Genomic DNA, 24,671 nt, shown 5'->3' on the forward strand with positions numbered 1-24,671 from the left:
CCCATCTTCCACAAAGATTAGAGGCAAGTGTTAACAGTTCTACTTTATTCGTAAAACATTAAGGGACATAAAGTCATGTGTCTTATCAATCCTACTTAAATGAATCACTTGCAAATCAGCACCAGAAATCGGCAAAAAATGTATCATTTTCATCTTAGCTACAGAATTGGAAGATATGAATGGGCTGTGACCCCTTTTTTTATCAGTGGTCTAAGAGACATATCCACATAAACAAAGGAACATTCTAAAATGTATCTGTATGGTTAAACTTTATACTTCCGTATGTATATAAGTACTCGATCACACAAAGAATATCTCAACAGATGATACAGCAAAGATATGGGCATAAAATTTGTATCACAAATTTTAGAAAAAACTTTAATGTTTAATAATAAAGGATTATATCCATTCAATAAAATACTAAACAGAAATTTTAGCATAGCATTAGAGGGAAATCTTTACTGACATGGAAAAATGTTTTTCTTATACTGCTAAGAGAGAAATAAAACAGACCTCAAAACAGTGCTTAAATTGTGGTATTTTTATAAAGAAAAACTATGGAAAACCCTGGCAGACCATACATCAAATCTTAACAGTAGTTACTTTGGTGGTAGAATTGTAGCTGATTTTTGTTTTCTTTCTCTGTAAATTTTCTTGCTTTCTAGTATTACCATACTGAGCTTTCCTATAGTTGTAATTAGCGAAAAATTGTGAACCATCTTTTTTAAGTAAAAATTAAAAATACTTTATAAAGACTCCACACTCAATAGTATTTATTAAATTAATATATGGATTCTGAGGACTCTGTTCTAGAAATATAAAATTTTGCAACAGGTTAAATACATACTTTGATATCTTGATCATCAAGTTAAGAACAGAAAGATTAGCATCTAAAAATACCTTCTCTCAAAAATGTTCTCTTAGAACTGTCTACCCAAGCAGTAGAAATAAAAGCAAGAATAAACAAATGGGACCTAATGAAAATTACAAGCTTCTGCACAGCAAAGGAAATCATAAGTAAAACAAAATGACAACCTACGGAATGGGAGAAAATTTTTGCAAATGAAACCAACAAAGGCTTGATCTCCAGAATATATAAACAGTTCACATGATTTAATAAGAAAAAAACAAACAACCCAATCCAAAAATGGGCAGAAGACCTAAACAAGCAATTCTCCAAGGAAGAATTGCAAATGATCAACAGGCATATGAAAAAATTCTCAATATCACTAATTATCAGAGAAATACAAATCAAAACTATGATGAGGTATCACCTCACACCAGTCAGGATGGCCATCATTCAAAAGTCCACAAATGACAAATGCTGGAGAGGCTGTGGAGAAAAGGGAACCCTCCTACACTGCTAGTGGGAATGCAGTTTGGTGCAGCCACTGTGGAAAACTGTATGGAGATTCCTCAAAAGACTAGGAATTGACTTACCATATGACCCAGGAATCCCGCTCCTGGGCATATATCCAGAAGGGACCCTACTTCAAAATGACACCTGCACCCCAATGTTCATAGCAGCACTATTTACAATAGCCAAGACATGGAAACAGCCTAAATGTCCATCAACAGATGACTGGATAAAGAAGATGTGGTATATTTATACAGTGGAATACTATTCAGCCATAAAAACTGACAACATAACGCCATTTGCAGCAACATGGATGCTCCTGGAGAATGTCATTCTAAGTGAAGCAAGCCAGAAAGAGAAAGAAAAATACCATATGAGATCGCTCATATGTGGAACCTAAAAAACAAAACAAAACAAACAAATAAAAAACAAAAAAACACAAAACAGAAACAGACTCATAGACACAGAATACAAACTTGTGGTTGCCAGGGGGACGGGGGGTGGGAAGGGACTGGGATTTCAAAATGTAGACTAGATAAACAAGATTGTACTGTGTAGCACAGGGAAATATATACAGGATCTTGTGGTGGCTCACAGTGAAAGAGAATGTGACAATGAATGTATGTATGTTCATGTATAACTGAAAAATTGTGCTCTACACTGGAATTTGACAACATTGTAAAATCACTATAACTCAATAAAAAAAAGTTTATATTTAAAAAAATACCAACAAAACAAAAAAATAAAATAAAAAAATAAAAATACCTCCTAATTTTCAAAATACACATAGAATCTAACATGAAGAAAATTTAATGGGGATTTATCTATGGTTCTATAACTTAAAACAGTTGGGTTCTGAAACATATGAGGAGATACAGCATAAGGTTTTGAAATTATTATCAATGTTTAAACTGAATCAGGAGTTCAGTTTAACCCAACCAATATTTATGGAATGCACAATATATGCCAGGCGCTCTGCTGAGTGAAAGGAAAACAACGATGAATGAGATATAGTCCTTGAAACTCAAAGTCCAAGGTGGGAGGCTGTGGGTGATGCAGGAAAGCACAGGACACTATGCTAAATCAGAGAATAAATAGCCAAATAATTCTAAGGATTGAGAAACAATGAAGATCCCTTGAAGGACATGATATTGGTAGGAATGTAATTTGGTGCAGTTACTATGGAAAACAGTCAGGAGATTCCTTAAAAACTAAAAACAGACTTATCATATGATCCAGCAAGCCTACTCCTGGGCATATATCCAAAGGGAACTCTAATTTGAAAAGATACATGCACCCCAATGTTTATAGCAGCACTATTTACAATAGCCAGGACATAGAAACAACCTAAATGTCCATCAACAGATGACTGGATAAAGAAGCTACAATAAATAGAATATTACTCAGCCACAGAAAATAATGAAATAATGCCATTTGTAACAACATGGATAGACCTAGAAATTATTATACTAAATGAAGTAAGTCAGACAGGGAAAGACAAATATCACATGACATCCCTAATATGTGGAAACTTAAAAAATGAGACAAATGAACTTATTTAAAAAATAGAAACAGACTCACACATATAGAAATTCTGGCCAGAGTATGTGGTTCAGTTATACCACTAGCTGAGCTAAGAATAACAGTAATAATAGCACACATTTCTTGAGATGTAAATATTTGCAGGGTCCTATATTAAACATGTTCACAGATCGACTCACTTAACCCTCACAAGAAGCCTAGGAGCCAGAGAGTGACACTGAGAAGTTAGAAGATACTGAATATAGGAATGTGAGGAGGCTGATGTCAGAGGAGCAGATCCTGAAATCAGTTTAAATACGCTGAATTCAGAGTAAATGTGGGAATTCCAGATGGATATTCATCATCAGGAAGGAGGTGGAGTCTTGAGAGGAGAAGTCAGGGGCAAAGATTTAGATTTGAGAATAATTCATATGTAAGAATTATTTTCGAATCATGCTCAAGTTGTTGCTAATTAAGGCAAAATAAGCAGTGTGAAGAAAGGTGGATTACAGACAGAGCTTGGCAGGGGGTCGGGGCATCAACACAAGAGAGAAGCAGAGGAGTATTTCTGACATTGTAATGAAAGAGCTGGGGAGAAGGGAGAGAGAAGTTACCCCAAAAGCCAAGATCAAAAGAGTGCTAAGATTAGTACCAAGTGCCAATGGTGGCAAGAGGTCCAATAAGGTAAGGACCGAAATAACGCCCATTAAATTTGACAACATGAAGTCACTGTTGACTGCATTGTCAGTTCAATTAAGGATGAAAACCACACTGTTGATGACTGAGGATTCAAAAGGAAAGGAGGATGTGAAACTAAAAAGTATACAGAGACTCACATTGCTAAGATGCTTGATTAAGGAACCAGGAGTGGGATAAACTAGTAGAGATAGGTTAGTAGTAGTCAGGTTAAAGACACAGAGAGCAGCGGTTCGCTGGTTTGTTTCACTAAATGAGCAGAAAACTGAGAAGGTTATTGTTAGAGAGAAGGAGCTATTTTTTTATGCATAGGGTGGAAGCCAAAATGAGGTAATAATTTTAATAGACTTTATTTTTTAGAGCAGTTTGTTTCACAGCAATATTGAACAGAAGTACCCAGATTTCTCATATCCTCTCTGCCCCCAAGGTATACAAACCCTCACCCACTATCAAAATCCCAAACTAGAATGATTCATTTATTACAGTTGATGGCCCTACCCTGACACATTATCACCCAAAGTCTACAGTTACATTGGGGTTCACTCTTGTGTATTCTATAGGTTTTGACAAATGTTTAAGGATAGTATCCACCATCATAGTATCATGCCCAGTAATTTCATTCCCCTAAAAATCCTCTGTGCCTGCCAATTCATCACTGCCTCCCCTATAACTCCAGGTAACCACTGATGCTTTCACTTTCTCCACAGATTTCTCTTTTCCAGAATGTCATACAGTTGGATAGAGTATGCAAGCCTTTGCAGTTTCATTCTTTTGCTTAATAACATGCATTTAAGGTTCTTCTATTTCTTCTATATTTTTCATGGTTTGATAACTCATATTTTTGGTGATGAATAATAGCCTGGATGTACCACAGTTTAATTATCCAGGTTGCTTCCAAATTTGGGCAATTATGACTAAAGCTACTATTGACATTCATGCACAGATTTTTGTGTGGATGTAAGTTTTTAACTTATTTGAATCGAGGAGTGCTCTTAGTGAATCATATGGTAAGAATATGTTTAGTTTCATAGGAAACTGCCAAACTGTCTTCTAAAGTAGTTGTACCATTTTGCTTTCCCACCAGCAATTAATAAGAGCTTCTAGGAAACACATTTTAGTGCAGTTCAGTGGCTTTAATTACATCCACAATGTTGTACAATCATCACCAACTATATTTACTTCCATTTTTTTTTCACTTTATCACCCCAAATAGAACACTCTGTACTCATTAAGCAATAACTTTCCATTTCCCCTTCCCCCATTCCCTGGTAAATTCTAATTTACTTAATCTCTCTATGAATTTGCTTATTCTAGATATTTTATATCTAGAAATATACATATAACGTGTGTCTTTCTGTGACTAGCTTATTTTGCTTAGCATAATGTTTTTAAGTATCACTCATGCTGCATCATGTATCAGAACTTCATTCCGTTTTATGGCTGAATAATATTCTATTATACGTATATACTATATTTAGTTTGTCCATTCATCTGTTGATGGACACTTGGATTTTTTTCCACCTTTTCACTATTATGAATAATGCTGCAATGAACATTCCTGTGCAAGTATGTTTGAGTCCCAATTTTCCATTTTTCTGAGTATATACCTGGGAGTGGAATTGCTTGGTCACATGGTAATTCTACATTTAACTATCTGAGGACCCACAAAACTGTGTTCCATTGAGGCTGGAACATTTTACATTCCCACAAGGTGACTGAATTTTGAAATACAAGCAGGAATTATGCAGGTAAAGAGTGAGTGGGAGGACATTCATTGTAGATATAGATTTCAGTATAAAGCCACAAAGGTGAAAGAAAGTATGGAAATTCTTGCAAACACATAGAGTTCAATATAGACAATCACCACCAGGCACCATTTAAAGAATGGCTGTAGAGAAAGGCAACAAGCTTTCACAAACAGTTTTCTTACTAATGAGCTTAAATTCATTCCTCAGAGTAATAAGATATTTTCAAAGATGTATGCTTTAGAAGTATTATTTTTTCAATTTTGTAGAGATTAAATCGGAGGAAAATCTGGCATGTAGACAGGTAGACCTTTGTGAATATTTAGTGCAAAATCCAGAGTTGGTTAATGAAGCTTGATCTAAAGTGGTAAAGATGACCTAAAGTGGAAATGAAGATGGAAAGAAATGGATGTACTGGTTAACATTATACAAAATGAACAAAGGAAGAGAGAAAGATGAAATGGCCAACACAGTTCCTAAACATTCGGTAGTAGCCTTCATTAAGAGAAGGGAAACAAGATAAAGAGAAAAGCTGGAGGAGGAGTTAGACCAAGAACCAAGTATTGGTTCCTATATGAGGAGTTCCCATGCCTGTGTGTCATCTTATTGGAGATTTCCAATGAGAGCTATGCACAGCTAGGTTTTTAAAACTTTATGGAAGAAAGATACTGGAAGCCATCACAGTAGAGTAAGGTTAATTACTGTTGGTGAATCTATTACTAGGCTTGTAAATGGAAGAACCAGAATTCAGAGACAGATGGATTTGATTCCAAACGTTATATTCTTTCTTCCAAGCACTCTGGCTCCTAGTCATGCTATCATGACCAAGAGTATCTTTCAGCCTGATTAAGTCACTTAAGGAGCATACATAAAAGGGAAACAAGAAAAGAAGACCTCAGTCAGAATCCTGGGGGACATCAATATTTAAGGCTCAGTAGAGAAAAGGAAGTACAGAAAAGATGACAAGGAAAATCAGGAAGAGATGCCTTCACAGTCACTGAGAGCTTAGGACTGCAGCATGAATTGTTGCCACAGAAGGTAGTACCATAAGGACTGAGAAGTCTCCACTGGATGGAGTAAACTGGAAACCATGGTGACCTGGGAAGGGCCTTTCCCATGGGATGAAATGCAGATTGCCTGAGGCTGAAGAATAAGTATGTGAGAAAGAAAAGACCACTTAAAAGTGAAGGGAAAGGTAAAAGCTAAGAGATAGAAAATTAGTGCTCTGAGGTGAAGGAAGGACTTTCTTATGACTTTGTTCTATACTCATGGAAGGACATGAGTATTTTTTAGGCTAAGAGAAAAGAAGTGGCAGAGCTTGAAGAAACAGGACAGAGTAATAATTGAGTATCAGGGGAATAAGGTACCAAGGCACAGGTGGTGGATCAGCCTCCACCTCTTTGAGCCACCGCTCATTTAGCAAGATGAGAAAGAGATAAAGAAAGAGGAGGGGGCACATAAGACTCTTTCCCCATTTTACAAGTTAATTACCTCTAAATGCTACATGGATTACACTACACTCACCAGACCCTGTGGGCTTAAAAATTATTTTAAAAAGAAAAGAGAAGAGACCTTAGCATTATATTTTTAAAGGCTTTAACGTGTTTAAATAAATTTGTTAAATTAGTCCCCCAACCACGGCATGTTATTTTAATTGCTAATAGTCTGAGGAAAGAATCAAGAAGTCAACAAGTCAACATATTGACTCTTTCATGAACCCTGCTGATCCTTATAAAACAGACATTTTTCTGAGGCCAAAACAATTATTAAAATCATAAATATGTATTGCTACATCAAGTCAAACAATTGGAAACTGCAAACTCATTAAGAATATTTTAATCATTGCATTACTTCCATGGTATGGTTGTATATAAATAAATTTAATTGTCCTACAATTGAAGTAAAACATTTGAAAAGACACTTTTTTTTGGTGTCTTCTTTCCCCAAGGCAATATCTGAACTTGACTGAAGCTGGGGTACTTCCTATGGGAGAAACCTTTCAACAACGAAACAGGATATGGAAAGGCATATGGATCTGGTGACATTTTCATTTAATTATTGAGATGACTGTACAAACAAGTGTTGGGAATAACAAGTCTAAATCCAGGTTGCTGTAAACAGAGAAATGAAAAAATCTCACCCATAGATGATACAGCTCATACGTGATGCTGAAAGCGGCCTTCTCAGAATTCACAATTAAACTGGTTAATGAAGATTCACTTACAGAAGACTCACGGGCCTCCAGGAAAGGGGCAGAAAATATACTCACGCATCCAAATTGCATCAGCAACCAAGGAAATGGATGGAGTCTGACAGACATCGCCCCTCTCTCCATCTCTCCCCTCCCTCCTCACTGCCCCACTCCGGGCTGCTTATCAGTCTGGCTTTCCAGCCTCAGCCATAGGGAAAAGGAGCAGCTTTCCAAAATGACAAGTAAATATTCACCCCAGAGGTTCAGGGTTTATTTAGCTCGGCATGGTGTGGCCTGATGTTGGACCACTGGCCTTCAGTCTGGTGTGACAAGAGTTCAGAGTTGGTGGGCAGCAGAGATACTGTGAACGAGGCTTTCCGTCACATTGACCAGAGAAACAAGCTAGATGACTCTCTTTGGTGAACCCAAAGGTGTCACTGCCACAAATCAGCAGAACTCTCAGTCCTTGCGGAGCCGGAGCCAGACATTCATTCACAGGAGACAAGTGGTTAATATTTCATTGTGCACATTGCAAACCTAGATGAAGGCTGTTTGCCCTCATTTATTTAAAAAAAAAATCCATTCTTTTCAGCAGCCCAAGGACCATTTAACAAATATGCATATCTTTAATCTGCTTTTTATAGACTTAGAAAATAAATCCTATGCACACTAAGAACATATTTGGCCATTCTACTGATCATGCCTATGATTTGTAAGCCAAAAGAAACACAAAGGCTAACCTAACTTCTGCCCACATTAGAGAAATTTCTTTTGCATAGAAAAATACATTCAAGAATTAAGGATCACTGCTTGCTAGGGCGGAAAAAAAAAAAACTGGTGAAGTAGGATTTTAGCTTCAAAAGTGGAAAAGAAGAGTGCCTGTGTCAGGTGGGGAGCAAAGGAACGATTTTTATTCCGTGGTCAAAGTCACTGGAGTGCCTTATGGTAAAGATGGTGGCTCTGCCTGTAAGACGATTTTAGGACCAATTTTAGTAGAAGGCTGGGCCCCTCTGCCCACTCTCTCCCAGGGCTATCTCACCCTCACTCCTACCATCAGAGGATGCTCACTGGTCAACCTTAGACAACTGGGCCAACAAGTGCTCATCGCTTCTGAGGCAGGTCACAATCACCATCTGTCCATCATTTTTTAGATCACCCAAGAAAATCCAGAGAAAACCTGAACTGTGCTTAACACTGGTTCATTCATTCAATCAGCCAGTCAGCAGACAAGCAGTCCGTGAGTATTTACCAAATACTTATGAGCTTGGTGCTTTGCTGAGAAGTGGTGAGAAAAATGGACACAACTGCCTCACTGATGGACACACAGTATAGTGGAATCAACAGGTACTAAACTAATAATCTCAATAAAATAATCCAGGGGCTTTGGGTGCTCAAGGCTGTGGGCTCTGCTTTAACCTGGGATGAGGTGGATGTGAGGGGTGTCAGTGCACATAGCTCTGCAAACACTAAATTTGAACTGAGATGTCAACAATGAACAGGAGGGGACTAGGATGAGTGTCCCAGGCAGAGGAAAGCAAATATGAAAAAGCCTTGAGACTGGAGGGAACATGAGACGGTCAAGGAACTGACCCTCGTGACCAGAGAGCAGAATATTTCTAATGAACAAACAATGGATGAGTGAACACCTAGGTGAATAGGTGTCTGGTTACACAACCATCCAGCATTCCAGCCATGCATGTAAGCCACACAAGGATACTCAATAAAATCCCACTTGTTTATTGCTTTTGGTTTCTCCCAACTTTTCATTCTAAAATTCAAGTTTAATAACACAAATGAAAAAAATAGAAGGGAAAAAAAACCCCAGAACCATCCTCTCCAATATCTTCAAACAGATCCAAACCTTCTTGAAGTGCTGCCTTCACAGTACAGGAGAAAAGTGCACCACTTTGTTAGGAAGTTCTAGACACATAAACTTGTTTAGTCTATACAACAGCCCTACAAGGGAGCTATTAGTATTTCCATTTTTCAGAAAAGGATTAGAAAAACTTAGCTATCTCCCCAAAGTCCTGCAACCTGGATCCTATCTAAGTCTGCGCTTTGAACTTTCGATCAGTGGTTCTCAGCCAGGGACAATTTTTCCCCCAGGGAAATATCAGATGCTATCTGGGGACACCTCTGGATGTCACAGTTGGAAGGGAACTATTGACATAGAGCGAGTAGAGGCCAGAGATACTTACAAACATCCTACAATGCTTAGGACATCCTCTTACAACAAAGGTTTATCAGGCCCCAAATACCAATAGCTGAAATTGAAAAACTCCACTTCACGTCAGTCTGCCTTTGAAAAATATATACTATTTTATATATCTATTGAAGCACTTATCAACATAGCCTGTGGGGAATTGTGAAACCACTGAATGGTAGTTTGATGCCAGACCTCTTACTCTCTCCAGGGAAAAATATAGTACACGGCACAAAGTAGACGCTCACTTATCACGTGTGCTTATTGCTATTGAAATTAGGTAGTGCAAACGCGATAAAAAGAATCAGTGACTTCCCAGTGGAGGAAAAATATGGGAAATAATTTCAAGGTTGAGTGGCACGCAGTAGCTCAAGGCTTTGTCTCATGCTCTGGCATAGGTCCTTTCTCAATATAATCGGACTGCCTATAAATGTTTATGAGGGGGACCCTGCCAAGGCAGGAGGAAGAGAGCCAGGATGGTGAGATTTAATATCCTCAAAATGTGATAGATTTAAAAAAAAAAATACAACTCTAGGACAACATGCTCTCCAGGGCAGAATAAACTTCATCCACACTGGAGATTAAAAAGACATTATGCATCTCTGTAAAATGGTGCAGCCACTTCAAAAACCAGTTTGTTAGTTTCTCAAAAAGTTAAACATAGAGTTATCATGTGACCCAGTAATTCCACTTCTTGGTATGTATTCAAGAGAATCGAAAACTTATGTCCACACAGATACCTGTAGCTAAGTGTCCAAAGCAGCACTATTCAAGTAGAAGGAAAAACACAGACTTCCATCAAATGATAAACAGATTTAAAATATGTATCAACAAAATGAAATATTTTTCAGCCATATAAAGGGAAAATGTACCATATATGCTACAAAATTGATGAACTTTGAAAACCTTATGCTAATTGAAAAATTCAGAAACAAAAGGCTATGTACTGTATGATCCCATTTATATGAAATGTCCAGAATAGGTAAATCCACAAGGAAAGTGGATTCATGGTTGCTGGTGGCAGACAAAATGAGGACTGACTGAAAATGGGTATCTGTTCTTTTGGGTGTGATGTAAAGGTTCTAAAATTAGGTACTGATGATCGTTGAACAACTTAGAAAATACACCAAAATTCACTGAATTGTACACCTTAAAAGGGTGAATTTTGTTGTATATGAATTAAAGCTCATTAAAGCCATTATTTTTTCAAAAGACATTTATAAAGTGCTTTACTTTCTTCAGTGATGGGACCCACTAACTTTCTTATTCACATTATTTTTGATACTGTATCTTAAAAGCATTATTGTTTATCTTTGACTAGGTAATTGAATGATTACAATTTCATTTAGTTTTCATGAAAGTGACTTTGCCTCAGCCTTAGATTACAACTCCTTGCAGACTTCTCTCACTGCTGTTTACAGAATTAAGTATTCATTGGCTTTCTCTAGAGTCCACATCTTTGGTGATATTACTCGTTAAGAATTGGCCTGGGGATGGCACAGGATCAGATAAGACAGAAGAGAAGGCCAAAACAGGAGCATCTTATGTTATTTGATCGAATATCTTTACATTTTGCGTGTAATTTTTCACCTACAATAAGAGTGCCTGTTTGCTTTTCTTGTGACATCAGTGCTCAAATCCTTTCAGGATTAAGAGGAAAATTGTATTTTGAGAAAAGGCACATCTTCTCCAAATTTCAAGCCAACTCTAATCTCTTGATGTTTCCATCTTGGTTTTCATTAACTCCACCAGTGGGGAGAGCTTTGCAGATTAAAATTTAAAGGACATTAGGATCCTTCCAACCTTTACTCTTTCTCAAGGACCAGAGTCCTCTTCATTCTCCACCTCACATCTTTGTCAGCTGGAACCTACCAGAAAGGGAAAAAAAGACTCTTTGACTTTCCCCAAAGTCCATTCCCAAGCCCAGAATGTTTGGTCCTTTTACCCATTCAGCAGAAAAGGAAAGACTAGCATAGAGAAGATAAGTGGATTTTGAGATTCTAAGTGACTTCCATAGCTAAAATAATGACCATACGTAGACATCTCGGGCAGTGGATTTTGCAGACCCTTGGGGAGCTCCAGGACATCACCTGCAGCTCCGGAGTCCTTATCACACCTGTGGGCTCAGTGATGTCTTGGAGATGTAGGGGCTCATGGGATTTGTGGTCATCTTTTCATGAAAATACAGAATCTTAGAGTTGAGAGAAAACTAAACATGAAGCTCCATTTCTCTCCTCCAAAAGTAATGACCATTTGCACACCACCATTCATGAGAAGCTCACTACATGGAAAATCATGACTTGAATTTTATTCCCTATTTCAGGATTAAAGCAACCAAAATGTAGAGTGTGTTTTGGTCTAGATTTTAATGGTAGTTTTATCTCTTATCAACTGTGTCATTAACATTATTATTGCTCTTATCCCCCATTCTCCCTTTCCATCATTATCTCTATCCTCCCTCTGAGCAAAGCATCAGGGACTAGATAGAAGAGACAGAAAGGGTGTGTTTGTTAGACTCTCTCATCACTTCAAGTCCGGAACTGATGTGCCCAAAGAACAGAGCAGAGCAGCTGATTAGCAAACACTAAAGAGCACTGTGCATCTGTGAGAAAAGCAAGCAGGGAGCTTGCTCCCATCTAAATGTATCCAAGAAAGAGAAGGCACCAGACTGTGATAGTTTGAGTGCCACTATTCAGAAGCTGGAATGCAATCTAGCCATTGCCCTTGAGAAACAGGCCTTAGGGCTTTAAGTGGATCTGATGCAGAGAGGACTTGAGAACACGGAGGAGGCCTCGAGCTATGATACCAACATAGAGTGCTGCGTTTCAAGATTTCATTCAGATTTTGGGAGATGGAGATTGTTTCTTCAATAATATATTATACTACATGGTACTAAAGCAGTCAAGTGGAGAAAAAGGAAAGAGAAATCAATCTCATTTTTTACTAAGAAACTATAATACCCCAGGCCCAGTGCCAGACACATCACTATTTAGTTCTCACAAAGGCAATAACTAAACCTACAGGGTGGAACTGAATCCTGGGCGTTGAGCCCAACCCGAGAATCTGCTTAGTTACTGAAGTGCTCTCCAGTGCTCATCACCTCCAGAGGGACCAGTCAGGCCAACTGGTGTCAGCCACCCATAGCTCTCTCAAGGTTTCTGATTTTAAAGCCCGTTGCAAGCAAAACGACTTAGGTAAGCAACCTAACAAGAGCCCTCATTCTGAGATGAAGAAATCCAAGAGCAATTCCTTCCACTTGCTTATAGCACTGGAACGAAGCCCAGATCCCCCACATGAGCCACTTCTTGAATCCGGCAAAATGAGCACCGCGTTGAGAGTCACCTTTCTGTCCTTGAGACACTCTGTACTTTCTACGTAATTCAGCTGACATTTATGGAGACCTACTATGTGTCAGGCACTGTGATACAAATAGGCCATTTAATGACAAAAAAAAATGAGTCTGCCTCTTAAGGAATTCATACCCTGAAGCAAGGTAGGAACATACAGCTAGCTGTGTATGTTGACAGGTTGCTGAGTGCTGTCATGGAATGAAACGAGGTGGTGTAGGGATGGATGAGATTAATTCTGTTGAAGTGGTCCAGAAAGGCTTCCCAGATCTGGCTAGTAAAAAGGCCAAAGATTTGAAAGCTGTGTCAGACATTCCATACGGAGAAAATAGCACAAGAAAGGCACGAAAGGACATAACATGTTTGGGGAATCACATGGATGACCTGATTATAAAGGGCACGTCATACTAAAATGTTTAGACTTGATTCATCAGGGAATGAAAACCAAACAAAGTTCTTGGGCAGTGTCTTCACATGATCAACACTATATTCAAAGAAGGGTAATGAGCTGGGAGAACCAGGAAAGGCTTAACAGACAAGGTGACATTTCAGTTGGGTCTTGAATACTACTTCAGAAAATAAGAATACTCATAAAAGGGAAGGCAAAGACCTTTCCTTCAAAAATAACTAAAGACACAAAGGCCCAGGGCACATTGTAACAACATCCCAGAATCTGGCTTATCCAGAAATTAGACAGTACAAATAATAAAAATGTTTAGAAGTAGATCATGCTACACCTTGAAAACAGAAACAAAGTTTTTTATTTAGAATTTCTCAAGAGATGCTGAGAAGCTATCAAGTTTTGGCTTGGATTTTGTTAATTCAGGTTGTGCTTAATGAGACTGAAACTGACAGCCAGAGAGAGGAGAGTTTAGAGATCAATGCAATATTATAATAAGAATAGCTAACTTTTCTTGAGCACATAACTACCTTTATTTCATTCAACCTTCACCTGTGAGGTCAAAGCTTATTTTATCTGAGTTGAGTAAACAGCATTTGAAAGATTAAATAATTTTTATTCCAGCTCATAGCTAGCAAATAGCAGAGCTGAGACACAATCCCGTTCCAACTGAAATTGTATCTCCAGTGCTGAGGATAGCTCCTGACGAATGGTAAGACTATAATGTAAAAAATGCTTGAACTACTTTGTTGAACTATCTTAACACCAATGCCTAGATTCAATACCATCTACTCAAAAGAGTATTTTCCTGATATTTTCAGATCAAAAGTGATATAATTTCCTGCACCCCAAATTCTATGGATTATATTCATTTGGGAGCATGTCTGCTCCAGGCTTTGGGGGGAAGTGAGGAAATGCATCTTATTCATCTGGGTATTTCTCACAAGATGTCCAGCACAGCTTCTGCCACAGAGAGGAGGCTTGATAAATATAGGATGAACGACTGGATGAATAAATGAGTAATGTTTTCTAAGTGGCCTCTTCTCCATTTCAGCATAAGTAAATTTCAATGACTTTTCATGAAACACCCAAGGCATATAATTGACTCAGCATTCTCAGTCAGATAATTCCTCCCATTTTCTTTTCTGATGAGAAACTTTTATTGGCTGTGACTTAATTTAATCATTGCATTCATATTCTTTTTACGGAAGCCCAGGGGCTCTAAGGTGGTGGGTTCTGTTTAATTAAATTCAATCAAATAATAATGATCTTTAATTTCCTAAAACCAAGATCATTGAGCATATGAGAGGCATTATTTAATGTACTTTTATAAGGTTCTTATTTCTGTGTTAACAGAAACATGGATGGACAAGGTATTCTCACTGTGACATTTAGTGGAACTGGAACATCTTCTTACTTAAAAATAACTCTCACACCAGCCCGTCCCACTCTCCAAAATTTCACAATCAATATTTCATTCCTTTGGGTCCACAAAGAATCCCTTTTTAAAAGCAAATAATCCATGGCAAGGAAAGTAAAACATCAGGTGATTCATTGCATCTCTTTCATATGCAGGGGAAAGGCAAATCAACATTTACTGAGCAACATCTACACTCTACGCATTGTATTGGGCATTTTACACTCATTATTTCATTAATATTCACAAGTCTGTGAGGTATATCTTTATTTACAGATGAGAAACACCAAAACCCAAGAGATAAGTAATAGGACAAAATCACACAGGAAACAGCAGAGTTTAGTTTCTCTGATTCAGTTGCTCTTTCTACTTTTTCATGTAACTTCATCTTTGAGAGAATGGAGTTGTGAAAATAGAAGGTGTATGTAACACTGGAATATGAGAATGACATGGCGCACAAAAGTGTGGGTCAGGGGTTGTGATGGGAGACTCTGAACTGCCAGTGGGCAACTGGCAGGATTAAAGGGATTCTTAGAGAATGGGGCATGGATACAGGACTCACTGGCCATAGACTGCTCTACTGCAGCTGATGTTATAGGATGGCTGATGGAGAGTTAATTTTTACACATGCAATAGATCATAAATTGGAAAAAATACATATGGTAAGATACTATTTTCTTTTCATTTATCTTTTGTTTTTAAAACCATACATGGAGAGATTTTTCCAAAAATGTTAACATGTTTGGACATCCTCCATTATGAAGGAAGTGTTTACAGGGAAAAACTTGAGAGATCTACAGTATGGACTGCAAAGACATAATTGAAAGCTCTCCAGCCATGTGAAGAATTCACCATGCTCTTGACTTGACTCAGAATCATGATCCTCTTAACTTGTTTCTGAAAGATGTGTGACATTTGGTCTGAGTCTTACAGAGCAAACATGCCCCCCAAAAGACTGGCCTGGGTAGAGCTCACATGATGTGATAGCTCTGTGTTCAACTTTAAAGCCCTTTGAGAGATGAGTTAAATCAGCCTGCATTTCTGCCAATTGCAATTTCTTGGCGGCTTTTCACCTTTAATTTTAGACAAAGTCACTTAGGGAGAATCTGTGACTTTGTATTTTTCAGTGTAAATTAATTCTTCACTCTCAATTTTTACGCTCACCAATAATTGTTGTAGGAGCTTTTGGGAGGGAGGGATCATTAAGAAACTAGTGAAATCAGCAAATTTAAAAGAAAAGGAGAACCTAGTTAAAACAAAGTATAATTTCATCCTTGACTTACGTTTTACATCTGAATGGACTGCCTCAACCCCAGTCCTCCTACAACTTACCCCGCTGAGTGGGAGAGGGCTCTGCTGAAACACATACATCTTTTTGTGCCAAATGCACTGTGAGTTGTTGCTTATAGAGACACCACAGAATCAATATAGCAGGGCACCCCAGTGCACTGTATTATTGTTAACATCCTGCTGGTGAGAATTCAGACTTCCATTTAATTATGTTCTTCTTTAAAATGTCTGCTGCACCTGCAGCTGACTTGATCAGTATTAGCTATTTGACTAGTGTCAGGGACATTTATGAACAATGAAAACTTTAGAAAAAATGTCAGCAGAGAAGCATAGATCATAAATCACAAGATGATAATATCTCACATGAAAAAAAAAAAAGGCTCTAAGAAAACAGCCCTGGTGATGTAAATATTGAGTTTACCAGCAATGCCATTTCCCTGTGGGGGCCGAACAATAGGCCATTTCTTAAATGGCAAAAGGGATGAGCTCTCCTCTTTATCTGTATTCACTTTTCCTTTTATTTCATGCCTGGGAAAGAGAAATGCCAAAGGAGAAGCTTAAAACAGATTAGACCGTGAGTACTGTATATAGCCTATTACATCATAACTGTCTTTGAAAACTCTCAAACAGCTGACCTGTTTATATTACAAGACAGGGTCAATTTCCATTCTAGCGACTCTTTTGATGTTTGTGAATACTAATGCTCTCCCCAGAATGCTGGCTTTAGAATAACAGCAATTGAACCATTCAGCCTTCTCTGATGCAATCTTTCTGCAGCTAGATAGGATTCTATACATGGATTTCATTGAGCCACACAGCTTGGCACGATCAAAAGCTTTGCTGGAGCCGTCAGTAAATGACGTTCTGAAGAATAGAGTCACGTTAATGCCTACCATTTCTACTTTAGTCACTGAGGCTATATGTACAAGTGTGTATGTGTATGTACGTATGTAACACAAAGCCACAGTTTTGCCTCCGTTGGAACTCAGAATGCTTAAACATCAAAATGAAACAACAGGGTCATTTTCACGGTAAATGTCTGATAAAACAAGAAAGGACTTGACATCCATATGGAATACTAACAAAACCTGAGGCTTTGCCATAAGCAAAGCACAGATTTGACTTCCATTTCCACATCTTTCCAACTACAGGAACTCAATCACTTTACTTGACCTAGAGGCCTTTCTGCCTTATTTCTAAAGTGGGGATAACATCATCAATCTCACAAAGTTATAAGACAGAATAAATTTACATATAACAACAACAATAATAATAATTAACATTAATTGGGAAATGATTAAGTGCCAACTCTTTACATGCATTGTCTCAAACCAATCCTCACAATAGCCTTGCGAAGTACACAGCATATTTATTCCATTCTACATATAAAGAATCTAAGACTTATAAATAAGACTTTTAGGAATGAGTAAAAGTTCTTTATTACATACCAATTACCTTAAGACAAATTGAATGAGCAAGTCAGTTTTCTACTTAAACAGTTTCAAGCTAGTGTATATTTTTAATGGAAATATAGTCCCCATCAACATTTTATCTTTGAATACTGGCAATAGAAGAGAGCTTAAATTCTGTGCACTCCAACACCGCATTCCCCAAAGTAGGAATTCAGACATCGGCATCACTGTCACCATGCTGGTCACCACCTTTAGCCCAAGGAGCCCCACTCTGCATACCAGCCTGTCCATGTTTGGACAACTCCTTGTTACAAAGAATTTTAACCTGCTTCCCTTTATAGTCTACCCATGGGTCCTGTCGACTGAAAAAAATGCAACAACCTAAAAAGCTGAGAGTTATGTTTCATTTGGTGGGCTTTCTGAGGACTCAAGACTGGGAGGCAGCCTCTCCGATCACTCTAAGAGACTGTTCCACCTAGGCAAGGGAGAAGCCACGATATATAGGAGTTTTTGTAACAAAGACCAGGTACTCGGAACTTCAAAAGATTACTGTTAATTAAAGAAAACCAGGTATCTCAAATTAAGGAATTTAGCACTTTTCTGTGTATGGGAAGGTGCAAAGGTCTGGGCTCACTGAAATCATTCCTTTGGATATGCAGCTAGCTGTCTAGCACCAGTATCCTGTTCTTCCACATCCCAAATTCCCTCAGGATGCACCTCTGTGGGTGGCAGCAGAGGCTAGGCTGCCTGCCTGTCTTCATTCGGAGTTCCCTCCACTCACTGTTGAGGGTGGCAGTAGTGGCTGATGACTTGCTAGCTACAGCATCCTTTCTTTACTGATATGGCTGGCAATATTTTTCATTCACAGCCTTCTGGAGGTAAACATTTACCCTTCAAACACTGAAAAACAGTTTTCTTATTTCCTCTGAGCCATCATCAGGCTGAGCATCACCAGCTCCTCAATGCTTTCTCTTACAACAGTGTCTTCACAATTCTAAAATGTGCTCTGGATTGTCAATATCCCACTGAAAATACAGTAACCAAATTCTAGTCTCAAAATAAACTACATTCTCTATGCACTTTAATTTATAAAGGAAAGATATCAATTCACCTTATCTGCCACAATCTATGTAGAAAATCAGATTCTGAGTATTCTTCCCTCCCTAACTCAGCCTACTATTGAAGGCTTCACGGCTAACTTCTTCTTCCACTTGCACTAGAGAAGCTCTGCTACTCAGAGGGAGGCAAATTATGAATTATTTACATTTTATTTAAATACCTTTCTGGAGTTTAATCTTCTTCAGCCAGCTGGGTACCAAATGCTTGATAGCTTCAGTGATGTACTGGCAGGTGAATCAAGCACAGTCTTCCAATGGAAATACTGACTCTAAAAGCTTAATGACTGAAATTATAATTTGCTACCTTTAGGGCAGAAAGGGGACTTGAATTAAAGACATTTCTTCTGCAAAGTAGGGGATTTTTTTTTTTTTATGGCAATGGTCCCAGGGTTCAAATTGATTAAAATGTTATGGTGTTTTTTCTTCCACTTTGATATAGTGCAAGAAGGTTCTAACTGTATTGTTATCTGGCCAGATTACTTTGGACACCGCTGTGTGTCAATTCCTCATCTGTGAAATGGGTATAATACTTATATAACCAAGCACGCTCTGATGATTAAACAAAATATTGTATATGACAGCACAAATGTTTGAGCATAATACCACTGGAAAGGAGAAGGAGCCATGAGGTGGGAGAAAGAGGTGGCAAGAGGAAGAGGAAGAAATTAACACTCAGGAAAGGGAAAGCCAGATCTTTTCTTTGGGAAAAGTCATATAGTTAATTTCTTACTTAACAAGGAATTGTATTTGTAGAGTTGATTTGCTTTCACCTACACCTCTCATTGAACCTCAGAACAGTCCTGTGATGTATGTAAGTCAAGAGCCATTGTTACCACTCTTGACACATGAGGAAAGAGAGACTGAGAGAGGCTGGTACCAAACCTCCAAGATGACTCTACCCAATAAGACAAAGTCGGACTAAGGAAGCTTTCTGACTTCAGAAAGAGTCAGTGCTGCAGAGCAGAAAGAGAAGTTCAGTCTACAGAGCTGGTCACATACCAGCTGTGTGTCCTGAGATAAGTTGCTTGCTAACTTTGTCTATTTTCCATAATATACTGATAATTACTATCTTTTCTAGTCAGGGTACTCCAGAGAAATACAACCAACAAGATAACACAGCAGTGTGTGTGTGTGTGTGTGTGTGTGTGTGTGTGTGTGTGTTCCTTCACTGCCAAGAAACCTCAGTTTTGCTCTAAAATTGTTCAACTGATTGGCTGAGGTCCCCTCACATTGTCAAGGAAAATCTCCTCTACTTAAGTAAATGGATCCTAGATGTTCATCACGTCGACAATATACCTTCACAGCAACATCAGACTAGTATTTGACCCAACAGCCAGGCCCCATGTTCTAGCCAAGCTGACATGTAAAACTGACTATCATGCTACCTCACAGGGTTTTAGTAAGCTTTAAAAGAAAAGCTATGTATCTGGTTCACAGTGGTGAGTTCTGGAGATCAGCCCAGGACTATTTGGAAATCAAGTGAGTGCTTAACTCGGGCTTAGGCTATCCGGACAGAACTCCCAAAAGAAGACGTGCTTTACCTGGTCTGCTCACCTCTCCCCAGTGTCCAGTTAGGAATGAATCCCGGTGTCTGAGGCCTGAAGCTTCTACAATTTGGGTGTCCTGATTTAATAAAAAGCACTCAAAATTAGGTATAAAAAAGAATATCTACAATGAGGAAAAATCAGAATTGTTACAAATTTAAAGCAAGTGAGAAATTACACACACTTGGGTCAACAGAGAAGCATAACTTCATTGTTGTTTTGTATTTACTTATTAAAGAATGGAGACAAATCAAATTAAAAGTTAATGAAATATGAAAGGAAAGCAAACAAGATAAGCCCTGAAATCAATAGAAACTGTTTTGACATGGAGAGGAAAACTGTAAAAATAATTTTGTCACATCATACCCAAGGCACTAATTTATTAAGAGGATGAGATGAATTTTGAAGAGCATTAATAAATAGACTTCAGGGTTGTTGGATAACCCAGTTAATGAAGAGGAACGAGTCATATGAAAACATGGGCAAAAGATTTTAATTTCTTCCTGATTTGATACTTAAATAATAAAACTATTGCATTAGTTTTCTGGATTTTGTAACGCCAGAGCTATTTGTTGGCTTTTAATCATTTGTGTTTAAAACTGTATACACTGCATTTTTGAGAATTCTCCTGACAGGAGACGACTTCTCTTTTTTTTTTTTTTTTAACTTGAACAACAATTTGAAATTTATTAATTAATCAAATTTATGAACTTATCTATTTACAAAAGAACATGTTTTAAAATGAAGCAACTAAATAGTTACACCTTCTAAGTTGTTTTTAGTTCTTTGTTTAAATTCCTGCCACCACAAATCCTCTCTAGAATGCAATGGAGTTAAAATAGTTTCATGTATATCCATATCTATAGCCAGATTGGTATCTATTTGAATAAATAAATTTGCTTCATTTACATATTCTTCATTACCTGAAAAAAAGTCAGACTAACAGAGTATTATCCAAATATTAGATCCAGAGATATGAAGATGGAAAGATGTCTACCACATGTGACCTGCAAACACGATGCAGATCACAAAGCAGTCTATGCAATATGATTTTATTTACTAATAAGATCTTTTTTATTGAAGTATAGCCAGTTTACAATGTTTTGTCAATTTCTGGTTTACAGTATAATGTTGACTTCTCTTTTAATAAGGTATCATTGAGAATGGAATCCTCAGTTTACAATTTTATGTCTTATGTTTAGAAGAATTTTCCACGGACTAGTTCCTGGCTCCATGCACGTTAAACCTTGTTTTTCTTCCACTACCCAGGTACTTTCAGTGGTGGGTGCTGGCTGTAGAGGGTGTGCTCTGCTCACAAGACAGCTTCTAGTTCTGAACATTTGTTTCATGACATTGGTTGAGTCATAACAACCAGCAGCAGGTGTATTCCTGGAAACTGTTCTCACACCAGCATGACTAGCAATAACTTAACTCTACAGAGAATTAACTGATCCACGTTCATATGACCCACTAAAGTCCAACCGAGAGTATCCTCAACTCAGCCTCCACTTTGCAGATACCATAAATGTCATGATGCCTCCAATACTCCCTGGAGGAGAAGAACAATGGAGGGGAAGCCTGAGGGGAAAGAAACAAGGATCATATGGAGGAAGAATGTTGCCTGCCAAATCTGTAAACAAAGGACATTGCAGTCTTCAAGCCATCAACCACTACAGCCTCTCCCATCAGTAAGCCCTGATGTAAACAAACAGGCTACTCACCACCAAGCCTTCAGCCACTGCAGACACCCCAACGGTGTACCCTGAGGGGACTCAGGATGGGAAAGCACAGGATACTGGCCCTACATAGTTAAGGTGCACATCAAAGAAATAATTTCAAGAACCCAGACTCTTGCGTCTTTCCATATATAGAAAAGTTCATTAAATTCATTAACTTGAGATGTCTGGTTTTCTTTAGTTAACAGTAATATTTTGATGTTCCAGCTATGTGGTTATTGTTACAAAAACTCCCACATATCCTGGCTCCTCTCTTACCTCTTTGGGGCCATCCCTCAGAGCTATCTGAGATGCTTAGGTCCTCAAAAAGTTGCCCAAATAAAAAATAGTTTTCAACTTTTAGGTTGTGCACATTTTTTCAGTCAATAGTTTCAAATGTTTTCAGTTAAAATACCTTACTTTTGCAAATTTACTACATATATACACATATAAATGTACACACACACACACAAATGCTTTTTTCCAAAGAGAGAAGAGCTTTCAAAAAGTGTATGGCATCTCCGTGCCACGTGGTTCTTTTTTGTGTACTTGTAAGCCTCCCCTCCAAACTGGGCTTTAAGCTGCATGATGTCAGGGACTGGTTTTGCTTTCTTTTTACCCCTTGCAATTAGATCAGTTTGGGAAACCAGTTGGCACTCAATAAATATTTTATTTATTAACAAAATGCTTAAATTTAAAATGAAAGAGAACACCTTTAAAACAACGGCCACGATAGCCTTGTAATCAAAGCGCCTGGGGCTCCACAGGTGTTCCAGTTTTCAGAGCTGCAAACAAACTGTTAGCGCAGGCAGATAGCTAGATACGAGCAGAGAAAGGGGGACAGACCAAATGGGAGAAACTGGGCAGAAAGGAAGGGCACAGGCCAAATACAGGAAACCACACATCATATTAGCACCAGGTGTCCCTGGGCAGAGAAAGAAAAGCAGGAACCTCTGGGCTGACAAGTGGTCACATCTTTTGGCGTGATGAGTGGCCTGGAGGCTGACAAAGAAAGGTGGGAAAAGGCAGGAATCTCCAGTGTCTGAATGGAACCTCTTGCTCATTATGCCCTTATTACAATAAAATGAGCCTTGCAGATCAGAAGTGCCCACCATGCACCAACGCCATGACACTTTCAATCCAGACTAAATAAGGACAAAAATCCCTTCTCCCTTCAGAAAGGTGGAGTTGGGATGAAAATCAGGGAATACGACCCCAGACTTTTCCCTCCCCAACGAATATTCCGCCCATTCATTTTTACACCCTATGTAACCAACCTGCCAAAGAAACTCAAGGCTGCAGCTCACCTGAGCCTGCCCATCTCCCCTTGAGAATGTACTATCCATCCCTTAATAAATTCCCACTTTACTTTCTTAACCTCTGTATCTCGTCTCTGAATTCTTTATGTGACCAGACAAGAACCTGGGTGCTGGTTACATCTATCGGCAAAAAACTACCTCCAAAATTAGCAGCTTAAAGCACCAACAATTATTTATTTTCACTCACCCAGTTTCCATGAGCCAGGAATCTGGTGCAGATCAGCTGTGTGGTTCTGTTGACTCATGAGTTTGCAGTCAGTGATGGTGGCTGGGGCTGGGATCATCTCAAAGTCTCTCACATGTCCGGTGCCTGGACTGGAAGATTCCAGTAGCTGGGGCTGAAATAGCTGCAGCAACTGGGACATCTCTCTCTCTCTCTGTCTCTCTGCACATAATCTCTCCAGCAGGCAGCTTCTGGGGAACTGGACTTTGTAACGTTAGCTCAGGCTCTCAAGATGCACGTCCCAAGAGGGAGAGCCAGAATGGAGCTATTCTGCCTTTTATGAACCAGTCTTGGAAAACATGTAGCATCACTTCCGCTGTGTTCTATTTATTGGTTGAGGCAGTTATTAAGTCCACCCTCAGTTTTAAGGAGTAGGAACATAGACACTACCTCCTCATGGAGGTACACCAATGCTACGCTGTAAGTCTATCATCTGGGGTGAGATACACATTAGTGTGGCTATCTTACTATAGAAAACAGAGGTTTCTGAATGTATGAGCATTTTAAAATAATATAGAAGTTTTATGCTCTTACACAGTCTCCACCGCCAGCGGAGTCTTCTAGAGGCTGCTTCTGTGCAGCTCTGGGTCTTCCTCCGGGGCAGGCTGGACCCTCGCTGCCGCCTGGAGGGAGGGGTGAGGTGGTGGATTTTCTTTCTTTGCACCCCTTGCCCGAGGACTTCCGGAGCTCACAGACCGACTTTGGGCACTGCAGGTCCCGGGCCAGGTTCACAAGCAGGTTGTGGGAGATAGGGTCCACCAGACTGAAGAAGGCGACGTTACCGCAGATGTCTGTGGAGAGTGGCCCCGCGAGGCCCAGGTCCCAGTGCAGAAGGCGCAGCGTCCTGGGAGCCAGCGGGCCGCTCGCGGAGCGTGGCTGACATCTCGCGGAGCCTGCGCCAGGCGCTCATAGGGCGCCGCAGTCTCCCCTACTCCCGCCCCCCGCGCCCCGAGTCTGCTTCCGGTTCCGCCCGCCGCGCATCCAGTCACCCGCCCCCATGGCGGCCAGGCGGAGGGTGTCCAGTTTGTCTGGCTTATAAGCCACCCAGCTTCTCCTACAGTTATAGCAGCCTGAAGTATGACAAGCCTTATATTCTGTTTCACCCTCTCAGGATATGACAGGCACAGTTTATGAACCTCCTCAGACTCCTGGACTCCTGGCTGCTTTGTCCTC

The sequence above is a fragment of the Camelus bactrianus genome, chromosome 10, assembly GCF_048773025.1.
Source record: "Camelus bactrianus isolate YW-2024 breed Bactrian camel chromosome 10, ASM4877302v1, whole genome shotgun sequence".
Classification (NCBI taxonomy): Eukaryota; Metazoa; Chordata; class Mammalia; order Artiodactyla; family Camelidae; genus Camelus; species Camelus bactrianus.